Consider the following 12,098-nt stretch of genomic DNA (forward strand, 5'->3'; position numbering starts at 1 on the left):
CTCTGCTGTCTCGTCCCTCTTCCTTCCCCTCCTCCGTGGCCCCGGAGGTTCCAGGAACCCTGAGGACCCCGCTTAGGCTGTGGCTCCTCCCCCGGCTTCCCCGGCTGGGAAACGGGGGTGACAGTGCCCGGCACGTACTTAGTGCTGTGTCACTGTGAGTGGCTGCTGTGGCTGCTGCCGCCTTCCAGTGACCCTTTAGTCTGTGGCTTGTGGACGCCCTCCCCAGTCTGGCGTCCACTGCATTTCACGTCCTGCGTCTGCCCCTGGCCCCACGGCCACCTCTCGCCTCCTCCCGGTGACAGTGACACTGTCCCGGCTTTGCAGGCCTCAGGGCCTTTGCTCAGGCTGCTCCGCTGCCTGGCTCACCCTCCCTCTGGCCGACCCCCCTCGCCCGCCTCACCCTTCCATCTTGGGAACTCCAATCACACCCCTCCATTTTTATTTTCTCCTGACACTTGCCAAAATCTGGAAGGACCTTTCTTATTCCTGCCATTTATCTGTGTATTATCTGTCCCCATGCACCTGGAAGTTCCAGAGGGCACAGCTTTCACCTTGCTCCCTGCTGTGTGCCAGCTCTTGGTACAGAGCCCAGCACATAGTAGGTGCATGGTGTTGCGAGAAGGAAAAAAGAGGGGGGAGGGGGGAGGAAGTAGAAGAGATGGTGAGAGGAGGTGGGAGCAAGGGAGGCCTGAGGAGGTGACAGGGAAAGGGGGCTGGGGGTGGGGGGCCCCTCGCCTCTCCTGCTCTGCTTCTCCCCACAATCCTTTTTCAGATCTCTATGCCGACTTGCACTTGAAGTCTCTCTCTCTTTTTCCGGAAACGTGCTTGTACTGGGGTCAGAACATGACATGAGGTCTGCCCTCCCCACGGACCAGCCGGTGCCAGGAGAGCGCCGCTAACTACACGCACTGTGTCGTCCTGCATGTCTCCTGAGCAACGTCCCTCCTCCTGTGCCCCCTGCCCCCCGGCCCCGGGTCCCCACCATTCTACTCTCTGCTTCTGTGCGTTTGCCTGTCTTAGGGAACCTCATAAAAGCGGAACCACGCGGTATTTGTCCTTCTGGGCCTGGCTTACTTCACCTCGCACAGTGGCCTCCGAGTTCATCCATGTTGTTGCATATTGCAAGATTTCCTTTTTCCTTTATGGCCAAATACACTCCATCGTGTGAAGAGACCCCGTTTTCTGCACCCACCCACCTGCCCGTGACCGTTCAGGTCGCTTCCGCATTGGGCTGTTGTGACTAGTGCGGGGAACCCCAAAACGAGCAGTTTTCTGCGCAGCGAAGGGGACAACGAACATCCTGGAAAGACAGCCTGCAGGGCGGGAGGAAACATTCGCACACCGTGTATCTGTACGAGCTGTATCTCGGAAATACACACACAACTCCTACAACTCAACAAACAGCAAGACAACTAGTAACCGTATTAAATCGTGGGCCACAGACAGGGCCCTCCACAGACACTGCTGCAGGGAAGACCCACCCGTGGCCAACAGGTGTAGGAAAAGATGCCCACCGTCCCTAGTTAGCGGGGGAATGCAAATCAACACTTCACACCTGTTAGGGTAATGATTACATTAAAAAAAAAAAAAAGACAGTGCGTGCTGGTGAGGACATGCAAAAAAACCGGAACCCTCGTGCGCTGTTGGCGGGAATGCAAAATGGTGCGGCCACGCTGTGGGGAGCAGTAAGGAGGTTCCTCAAAGAGTTAAACGTGAGCCACCACAGGATTCCACTTCTGAGCGTTATCCGAAAGAATTGAAACCAGGCTTTCTTTCAAAACGGTAGTCGCCTTCCCAGGTGTCCAGGGGCCCACAGTCACTGTCCTTCCCCCAGTCCCACTGCCCCTGGACTTGGGCACGTTGTGGGGGTGCTCAGGGAGCGTTTGCTGATGGGGTTAGCAGGCCCGGGGAACTCAAGGGCACCTTAACTTTGAAGTGTGGTTTCTTACTTGCGCTGGGAAGGTTTCATTGAAAAGAAAGCGCCCCCAGAGCCGCTACAAGGGGCCTCTGCCGCCACCTACTGGGCATCTGGGGGAACACCTCCTACAGTCACCCAAGAAGCCAGCCCGTCGTCTGGATATTTATAAATAAATGCCAACGACAGCAATAACAACAGCTATGATTTCTTAAATGATTACTCTGTGTCAGACAGGAAAGGCGGCCAGCGGGGCGGAGGGCGGTACAAGGTCTTTCGGCAACTCCTCCCGGTGCCCGTCCCAGGAAGGCGCCCTCACAGTTCCTCACCTTTCGGCGCACCCGCGCTGTCGCGTGGCCTCGCTCCGAGCCTTGCGCGGGACGTGCTCCCAGCCGTGCTGGCTGTGCACGCCCTCGCCCACCGTCACAGCTGGGGAAACCGAGGCGCGCAGGAGCGGAGAGCACAGACCACGGAGGTCCAGGGGGTGAGGAGCGGAAGAGGACCCCAGGCCTCGAGCAGGTGCTGCGGCGCCCAGGTGCTCCACTCGGAGAAGGGAGGGCTGGCCTGTGCCAAGGTTCCCGTGGTCTGTGTTAACACGTCACGTGCCGGGGGGGCCTGAGGGCCAGGTGGAGCCGAGCGAGCTAGATTTCTGGGCATGCGCACTGAAATGACGGCCTCGCGGGGGACAAGAGCGCTCCCTGGCGCGTCAGGAGGTCTCTCCGATGGAGAGCACGTGGCTGATGTCGGCAAGCTTCCCAGCTCGCCGCTTTCTAGTTCTGTGACCTTGGGCAGCTCCCTCCAGCTCTCTGAGCCTCAGCTCACCCTTCTGTAAAAATGGGCCGACCCCAGTCCCTACCTCTTTGGACTCGGTGGGGAATCCAGTGAAAACACTGATGTACAGCCCTGAGCACGCCCTCTGTAAGTGGCATCAAGGACCCCGAGGGACGCATACCAGGCCTGCCTCAGGGCCTCGTCAAGGCTGAGGAGCAGGTACAGGTGTGGTGGCAATGCAGAGTCGGGGAACAGTCACTGGGCCAGCGAGTGCCTGAGTCACCGGCCTAATGCTGGGAAACCTCCTCGCAGCCACCTCCAGAAATGCTTCGTGCCTCTGCCGGCCCCCCGGGGGGGCCCCCTCTCTCTCCCCAGGCCCCCAGCCAGGGCACGTGGAGGGAAGGAGCCCCTCGCAGTCGGGCTCAGCCCCGGAGTGTGTATCTGGGGACGAAATGACACTCAAGCAGCGATCAACCCCCACTCTGCCCTTGAGAGGACAGGGGCTTGGAAGGGGACCTGGTCTGTGCAGGGTCACACGCCGTGTTGGGGTAGGACCCTGACTCACGCGCCCCCCCAGCCGAGTCCACATCAGAGAAAGCTCGGGCGGGCGCTGTGCTCCCTCCCGGCCGGCTTCCCGCCCCCGGCTCAGGCCTGGGATCAAAGGCTGGGCAGCAGCAGGAAGCCCGCCCCGGCCCGACTTCCCTGAACTAGGACACGCTTTGACGTCAACACGTCCACCTTCCTGCCCCCGGCCCCAGGGCGGGGGCACCGGTTTCCTCCCCCCAGTGCTGGCATCACAAACAGGAAGCTGGGTCAAGTGGGTGGGTCCCCCCCAGGCCTGCAGACGGGGGGTGGGGGTGGGAGGCTAACAACCCAGTGTCGGTTCCTAGCCTGTGCCTACCTGGCTCTGCCACCCAGGAAGGGCCAGGGGTCCCGTTTAATGCCCCCCCCCGTAGGCACACACTGTCCCTAAGGCACTTACAAAGAGCCTTGAGGTTTGTCATCCCTACTGCACTCATCAATGAAGATCCACCTCGCTGGTTAACAATAGTGGCTGTCAGGGGCTGAGCCCTTGCACGCGGGTTCTCTCGCTGGAGTCTTATCAACAACCCTCTCATCTTCCTGTCTGGGCCGAGGCAGCAGAGGGAGGGTAAATCAGCTGCCCAAAGCCCCCAGCTGTGCCTAGGGGGCAGCAATTCGGACCTGGGACGTCCGGCCCAGAGCCGGCACTCAGAGCCCCACCGGGCAGGGCCTCCTCCCCATCTCAGCCCCTGCTCAGGGCAAACCTGATCCCGTCTCTCCTGCGCGACGCCCTCCCAGGGACAAAAATGCCTGCTCTGGGGGCGGCATTCGGTGCCCTGTATCTCCTGCTGCCCCGCCTCCCCAGCCTGCTTTGCTGTTTGAAAAGTGCAGTTTCTGATTCCGGAAACCGATCTCGTTGTTTTTGTTGTGACCGCCTTCACAGAGGAGGGATCCGAGGGCCGCAGAAGGGCCAGAATTTGCCTCAGGCCACAGGCCGATGATGTGAGGGGCAGAGTCGGAGCTCCCCCTGGGCCTGGCTGGCCCAAAGCCTCTGTGCCTGAGGTTCCCCCACGAGAAGGTTCAGAGGAAGGGGCAGGGGCCTGGGAGCCTGCCTTCTCAGCCATCTCCCCCGTGAGTCTGAGCACCCCTGCTTCCCAATCCTCAGCAGCCCCTAGTGCTGTCTTTGGGGTTCCGGTTCTCACAGCAGCTGTAAGACTCCCGTCCTTCGGGGCGTTTCCAGCTGGTGGCCCCTGCCTTCCCCGGGCTCATGGCAGCCAGGGGCCACCTGCCCATGTGGCAGCTCGGACTTCTCGCCCCGCCTCCATGGGCTCCCACAGTGGCTGCTCTTTGCCTCCCTCCTCACTGTCCTCACCCTCCCAAGGCAGGTGCTCCCCACACCTGAGGAAAGGCTGGGGCACACTGGGGTTGTCACACTATGTTGTGCGTGAGAATGGCCCAGCCCCACCCCCCAGTCTCTGACTTGGAGGTTGGGGGGGACCTCAGAGCATGCATTTCTTTCTTCCTTCCTTCTCTTTCTCTCTCCCTGAAGCCATCTTAGATCCCTATAATTCTTTCCACTGAAAGCACAAATTCTCCAAATTCTTAAACGAGGCCCTGTAAGTTTGTCACACTGAAGACCTTTAGCACTAACCGACCACCAGCTGTCCTGAGGGTAGACTTCTGGGTCTCTTCTGGAATTTTCGGCATAGCTTCTTTCTCCAAATCCTGGTGCTGCACACACGCCCAGTGTTTCTCGTGGGAAGCGAAGGGACCCACGCTGCCCGCCAGCGGAAGGGATTTTATCCCCAGCAGTGTCGCTGATGGTCCATAACTGGGTCATTTCTGGGTCAGCCAGGACGAATCTCCGTACGGGACTCATGGGTTTAGTTCCGAACTCTCCGCTGGTGTCACGCAGTGGCTCAGGGGTCCTGCACGCTCACCTGTGTGCGGTCAGTGTGGGCACACTACGGCAGCTGGTTTGGAAAGACGGATGGCTCCGGGGCCTCGCCTGCCTGCGGGTGGGTGAGTCCTGGCCCGGCTGCTGCCGGCGGACCACACTGGGAGATCCACCGGTGTGGAGGGGCAGGATGCCGGTGGGGGCGGGCACCGGGCAGGGGGTGGCCAGGGCGTCACCAGCTCTACCAGGAATATCTGTGCCTCGGTTTTCTCATCAAACACGAGGACGACAATACCCACCTCTCAGGGCTGCTGCGAGGTTTGAGAGGCACGTGAGAGTAAGGCGCCAGTATTCATTGTTCTTCCCCACCCAGAAGTCCCTTTTCCGGCTGTTTCTTTCCATGAATGTTCCCCAGCAAATACATCGAGTTTCTCCGGGGCTCCTGGGTTCCCGTTCCCACTGGGCCTGGGCAGCAAGGACGTTTGTCCTCACTGAGAGCTCCGTAGGCGGGGAAGCACCAGCTCTGCCCGGCAGGCGCTGCTGGTTCGACAGCCCCATTTAACAGATGGGGACACGGAGGCTCACACAGCGGGGAACCAGCGGGAGAGTGAAACCAGGTCTCAGTCTCTAGGGTCCCACCGAGGTTATCAAGGAGGTCACCGCGCTCACCCCTGATCGAGGAGACCCCAGGCGACCGGCTCAGTCCCCTGCGTGGGCACCTCCGCGCGTATCCGCCAAAGACCCGAGTCTGCAGGGCGATTTCTCAGGTTGCAGCGCCCTCTGGTGGTCAGCGTGCGAAGGCACGGAGCCCGGCTCCAGGACCTGAGACCACCCAGCGGCCCGGGCCCGCAGCCCCTGCCCACGCCTCCCGTGGCGTCTGTGTCCTGAGGAGACCTCTTCCCTGAGGTCCCTCAGACGGGGGTGGTTTGAGTTTTCAGCACTCGCGGATCCCGCGGCAAGTCCGTGGGGTGGCGGCTTCCTGGACCCCCTGAGCCTGTTCGAGACCTTCCACCTTCTTGCAAAAAACACCCCCCTCCTTTGAGGTCCCCCCGCGTCCAGCCCGCCCGCTCCGCCCAGCACCTGCTCCACTGACTCGCATCCCACCTGCTCCCCGCTCACACCTGCCGTCTTCCCGCTCAGCCCAGGCTTCACCTCGGGTTGTCCTCTCCGGGGGACTCAGCAGCGCGGGAGGGGCCCGTGGGATGGCGCCGCCTCCCCTCCCCCCGCGACTGCGGATTTGACCTTTCCTCTCGGGGCCACGTCGTGAAGAAGAGAAGAACTCGGGGTTGTCACCGCTTCCCGGTGGATTCCACCTTTTGTTATTATGACATCTTTATTTCTAGCGATGCTTGTCTTCGAGTCTGTTTTTTTTAGATAATAGTACAGCTATGTTTTTTTTTTTTTTATCACGGTTTGCTTGGTGTGTCTCTTTCCATCTCGTTACTGTCTACCCTTCTTATCCTTACATTTAAATGGTGGATTCAAGACATGCGGTCTCATATCCTTTGTTTCATTGCAATAGCCTATTTTTACGTCTTCAAATTACCTACACATTTTGTCTGCGTTCACCACATTACTTCGAGTTTTCTATTTCTCTTACCCGTTCTATCCTAGTCCACGTTCCTTTTTCTTTCCCTTCTTTCCTTCTCTTTCTTTTATTTTTTCTCCTTCTCTCCCTCTCCTTTGGACCAGTGTCCTCCGGATGCCACAATTCAGTGCCCCAAAGCGGGTGGCTTACAACCACAGAAATTTGTCCTCCTGCAGTTTCAGAGGCTCGAAGCCCAAAAGCAAGCTGTCAGCGGCACTGGTGCCTTTGGGAGGTTTTACAGGAACCCCCCACCCCCGATTCAAACACTGACTTTAGTGAGAAACACGCATGCGCCATTCCTTGAAGTCGCTCTCGTGGGGCTCCCCAGGGCTTCCTGATCTAATGGCCGCTTCCGTGCTCGCCTCGCACCACGCGCTCCGGCAGCATCTGCACGGCTGGCCGGCTGGCCTCTCTCTCCCGAGACACGCTTCTCTGCCGGGGACCCCGCACTGGCCTGCGTCTCCGCCAGCGGCTCCTCCTCTGTCTGACCTCAGACCCTGGGGTCCGAGCTCCCTTCTCCTCCCAACGCCCACTGTCCCGCGGTGTTATTCCCTTCCCTGGGCTGCTGACTGCTGAATCTCTCTCTCATACCCAGACCGCCCCGCTCTGGCTCCAGCTGCCCGTGCAATGCCCCCTCTTCAGGGTTCCGCAGACGAGACCATGTGTCCTCTAAAACCTGCCCCCTAGTGGCGATCCGACCCATCAGCACCTTCCCTTTGCTTCGCCCCCAGGACGCACCCTCCTTCTTGCACTGGGTCTACTGCCGCCCCCGCCACCGCCCCGCCATTGCAGACCCTCCCCGCACCGCGCCCGCCCTGGACCCCTGCGGGAGCCCCGCACCTCTCCCCGATCCGCCTCTCCCCTACTCACGGTCACTGCCCACGGCCTTCTGCAAAGACTGACTCAGTGCCTACCACGTGCCCGGTGCTGGGGCTGAAAAGTGAGTAAGGCAGACCTGTCTCCGCCTCCGCTCACCTGCTAACCGAGTGAGAGAGAAAGGAAACGGACAAAACGTGATCCGCGCTGTGAAGAAATCGAACCCGTGCTGAAGCAGCCGGAGGTCTGCCTGCCGCGGGCAGGAAGGGTCTCTCCAGGTAACGGGCATTCAGGCTGGGCCTTTGGCGACTGGCAGGGCCTGGCGGGCCCCGGTCAGGAGCTCTGGGCCTGATAGGAGACTCTTGGAAGGATTCTAAGCAGAGGAATGATGTGATCTGGCTTACGGTCGACGAACATCCTCCAGCGGCCGTGCGGACAATGGGTTGGGGCAGGGTGGGGTCAAGGGGAGCAGGAAGGCATGGGTCGGCCAGGCCATGGGCACGGCTCTCGGCCAGGAGGATGAGGTCAGCCTCCCTCCTGACCCTCAGGGGTCGGGGGCAGCGAAGGGTGGGTGGCCGCCCCGAGGAAAATCAAGGTGCTGTTCCCAGAAGAAGGAACATGAAGGCTGGGGAGAAAAACCCGGTAGCTCCTCACTCACATCAGGGAGCAAGGTGGGTGGGGTGTGTGAAGGGAAGCGTTTGGGAGAGGAAGAGTGTGAGCGAGGACGGGACCTTCCGGCCTGGGACTCGGGGGCTGGGCGAATGGCTGCTGCTAACAGGGCTGGAAACGGGGAGGGCGGAGGGCGTGCCTGCCCAGAGCCAGAGCTCTCCCCCTCCCCCCCCCATCCCACCCCGCTGATGCAGGAGACCTGCAGGGAAGAGGCAGGAACTGTCTGTCTGCTGTGCTTTCTCGAGGATGCAAGGCTCCCCCAGCCGAGGTCCGTGTGGTCCCGTCGAAGGAAAATCCTGTGGGACCGAGACCACAGTCTGGCAGAGTCGGGGGGCAGGAAAGGGGTCAGCGCAGCCCAATTCCCCCACGGGTACTTCCCCGTCACCAGGAAGAGGACGGAGGTCCTCCCTCCCTCCCTCCCCCACCCATAGGTGCTCCGAGGCTCTCTTCCAAATTCCACAACCTCCTCCCCCAGCCCGGCCTGCGGGTCTCGTGTGCTTTCTCCCACCGCCTGCCTTTTCTCTTGGAACTCCCCCCAGCAGTGGCAGTGGCAGCAAAGGCAGAGGTGGGAGGCCAGGAAGGCTCAGAACACGTTCATTCAGGAGCAATTGTCCCACGGGTGCAGCCTGATGCCTGCAGGGAGAGCTCCCTCTTGGACACCCTCAGCAACCTGTCCTCCTCCCTGTCCCAGTAGTCGAGGGTCTACCTGAAGAACCCTCTGTGGGGGACAACGAAGAGGCAGGCACTGTCCTGAGCACCAGGCATCCAGGAGTCCCTGCCCCCAGAAGCTGACGGTTTGCTGAAGGAGACAGAGATTGGTCGCAGATCAAGCCAGCGTGGTGGCGTGGGGGGCAGGGCTGGGGTCTGCTGGGGGGAGGCTTTGGGAAGAGTCACACGGGACTGCGAGGTCTGAGTGGAAAGCAGGTGAGGAGGCGCGATCCGGGCATGGGTGAGTGTGTGTGTGAGTGTGCACTGGGGGTGTGGCGGCAGAAGTGCACAATGCAAATGGATCTCTGTCCATAAACCCAGGCACCCGCCCCTGAGTGAGCTCACTTCCCCCGCCGCTTTGTTGCCATTTGGAGACCCCATTCCATGGGGTTTCTCGATTTCTCCCAAGTCCATGGCCAAGTTCGTGGGGCTTGTACTGTGCGGAGGTGTTGATGGGGAGCAGGCGCAGACCACAGAGCATCTGTCCACGTGGCGACTCAGGTCGGTCCTAGAGCGTCCATCAGGCACTTGGTCCTTGCACCTTATTCGCCGTGTGCCCCGTGGCATCTGGCCTTGCGGGTGGAGGGAGCGAGACCCCAGGGAAAGAGGGCAGCGCGGGGGGTCAAGGAGGCTCGGTCAGCGTTTTCAAAAGGACGAGGTGCCTGCATGGTAAAAGAGTTCATTCTGGCTGCGCACAGCAAGGTGCTGGGAACCCTGGGGGAGAGGAAGGGAGCACAGCAACCCTGTCCCTCTCCTTCATCTACGACGAAGGGCGTGGCCTGCGCTGGGCCGGGGCCACTGCTCTCCCCGCAGAGTGAGGGAGTGAGTGAGGGAGTGGGCCCTTTAAGGCCACCTGGGGGCTCACGTGTTTCCTCTACCCAGGTCGTGCAGCGAGAGGTCTTCTGGGCGGTTTGGGGGCCGTGACCAACCTGTTCCGTAACTACAGAAACTGAGGGTGACACATGAGTTTGCTGGGGGTCCCAGAGGTGACACAGCCCACGTCTCACCCCCCACCCACCCAGGCACAGCCCCTTCCCTGGCAGACGGGTAGGCAAAGGCCATCCGCCCTTGGAGACACACTCGTCTCTCTTAATCTGCCTGGCTGTCCTCATCCCCCTCGTAGCTGGGCAGCTTTGCAGTGTATCAGGGAAACCAGGGCCCCGGGGAGAGGCTGGACGGGTGGACCCACACGTCAGTGTTTTCTGGGGAGGAGGAAGGGAACCCAAAGGGGGCTAGTTACAGAGAGATATTCAAAAGCTATCCCCAAGGTGGACTGCACCATTCGTACAATTGGGTTTTCTCTTTTCTTTTCTTAGCTATTGGCTTGCTTAGCCACCGAGGCTAGAGTGAAGATGTCTTGAAGACTTTGCACCTTCTGTTCCATCTGCCTGGCAAACCCTTCTTCCTCTCCTCCAAATGGAGCCCGTCTGTGCCTCAAGGGTTCCCTCCCCCATGGAAGGCCCCCCTGATTCCCTCAGCCTAGACCAGACAGCCCGCGCTCTCTTGGGCTCACCACGCCCCTCCGTTGTAGCAGGTGCTTCCGACTCTGTCCCTGCGCTCTGCCGGGGAGGTCGCTGCGGGCAGAGGGTGTCCGTGTCAGGCTAGTTCGCTGACCCGCTGGGCTCCGCTCAGCCGGCTCCCTTTCGGAGGTCACCTCTTGTCAGTTTTCTTCACGCCCACTCTCCAGACCCTTCTCCGGGAAACGAGGATAATCATAGTTCCAAGATTCAGGGGTTGCAGCCCCAACCCCCAATGTGGCAGCATTGGGAGGTGGGGCCTCCCTGGAGGTGACGGAGGTGGAGTGAGGCCATCCTTGTGGCGTCTTCCTGTGCCAGACCTGGCGCGGCAGCAGAGCCCTCTTGGTTTGCGCATGCGCACGGGCAAGGCCGCTCCAGGTCACCAGACCCCCCCCACCCCCACCCCGCCGCGGAGGGCGCCCTGATCTCGGACCTCCAGCTTCCAGAACGGCGAGAAAATAAGTGTCTGCTGCACAAGTCCCGGCCTGTGGTGTCCTGTAGGGCAGCCCCAGGGGACGGGGACAGTGTAGGGGTCCTCACGGTGGCCACAGAGACGGTTTCAGCCGTACTGCCAATCCCTGTCCATACAGTAGGGTTGTAGTGGTGAGCAGGCGAAAACGCAGTTTATTCTCGTGTTATTATTTACTAATTACTGCAGCATTTTCCAGGTGAGCAACTGTAAACCGGCTCTTGCCAAACCCTGTATAGGAAGGTTTCTTTTTCTTTCCAGTTAAAAAACTTCTGGTAAAACAACACATAACACAAAATTTGCTGTCCCCGGCCACTTCAAGGGGACAGCTCAGGGGCATAAAAGCGCGTCTGCGTGGTTCTTGCCGCCGACACCATCGTCTGTCTCCGTAATGCTTCTGGTCATCTCAAACAGAAGCTCCGCCCCCATTAAACACCCCCCCACCCCCGCTCCTGGTGCCCACCCCTCTGCTTCCCGTCTCTGGGAATCCGACTCCTCTCGGGACCTCCCGTGGGTGGAAACGAACAGCACTTGTCTCTCCTGAGCGACTGTGTCACTTAGCATAACGCCTTGAGAGTTTCTTTTTATTGCATTTCTCCCTCCCTGCTTATTTTATTTTATTTTTTTATACTCCGCTGAGGACATGCTTATTGATTTTAGAGAGAGGGGAAGGGAGGGAGAAAGGAAGGGAAAGAAACATCGATCTGTTGCCTCTCGTTTGCATCCTGACCGGGGACTGAATCTGCCGTCTAGGCGTGTGCCCTGACCAGGAATCCAACCTGTGACTCTTCGGTTTGCGGGGCGACACCCAACCCACTGAGCCACTCCAGCCGGGGCTGCTTGTGTTTTTTTAAATGTGCCTGACACAGGGTGCCATGCGTGGGTTGAGCTGAGCCGGTCAGACGGGCGCCAGCGTTGGGGGCCAGGTACCATCTTCCCAGCATTGCAGGGTCTGGGGAAGGATCTGTCCTCAACCCAGTCTTCCCACCTCCCCTTCAGACCAGGCCCAGTGTCACCCTTACATGGCCTCCTCAAGGTGACCCAGATCCCCGAGGCCATCCTGCCTCCCCAGGCCGCCTGGTGACATCTAGTTTCTGCTGGAGGTGAGGCGGGCAGTGGATTGGGCAGTACCTAGACGGTGGCCGACAGTCCGTTTCTTTCTGCTCAGGTCTTTGCTGTATCTCATGAGGACCACTAGAGGGCGGCAGTGCTCCATGTTCTAGAAA

Source organism: Phyllostomus hastatus, unplaced genomic scaffold, assembly GCF_019186645.2.
Source record: "Phyllostomus hastatus isolate PE091 unplaced genomic scaffold, TTU_PhHast_1.1 phas_contig_150, whole genome shotgun sequence".
Classification (NCBI taxonomy): domain Eukaryota; kingdom Metazoa; phylum Chordata; class Mammalia; order Chiroptera; family Phyllostomidae; genus Phyllostomus; species Phyllostomus hastatus.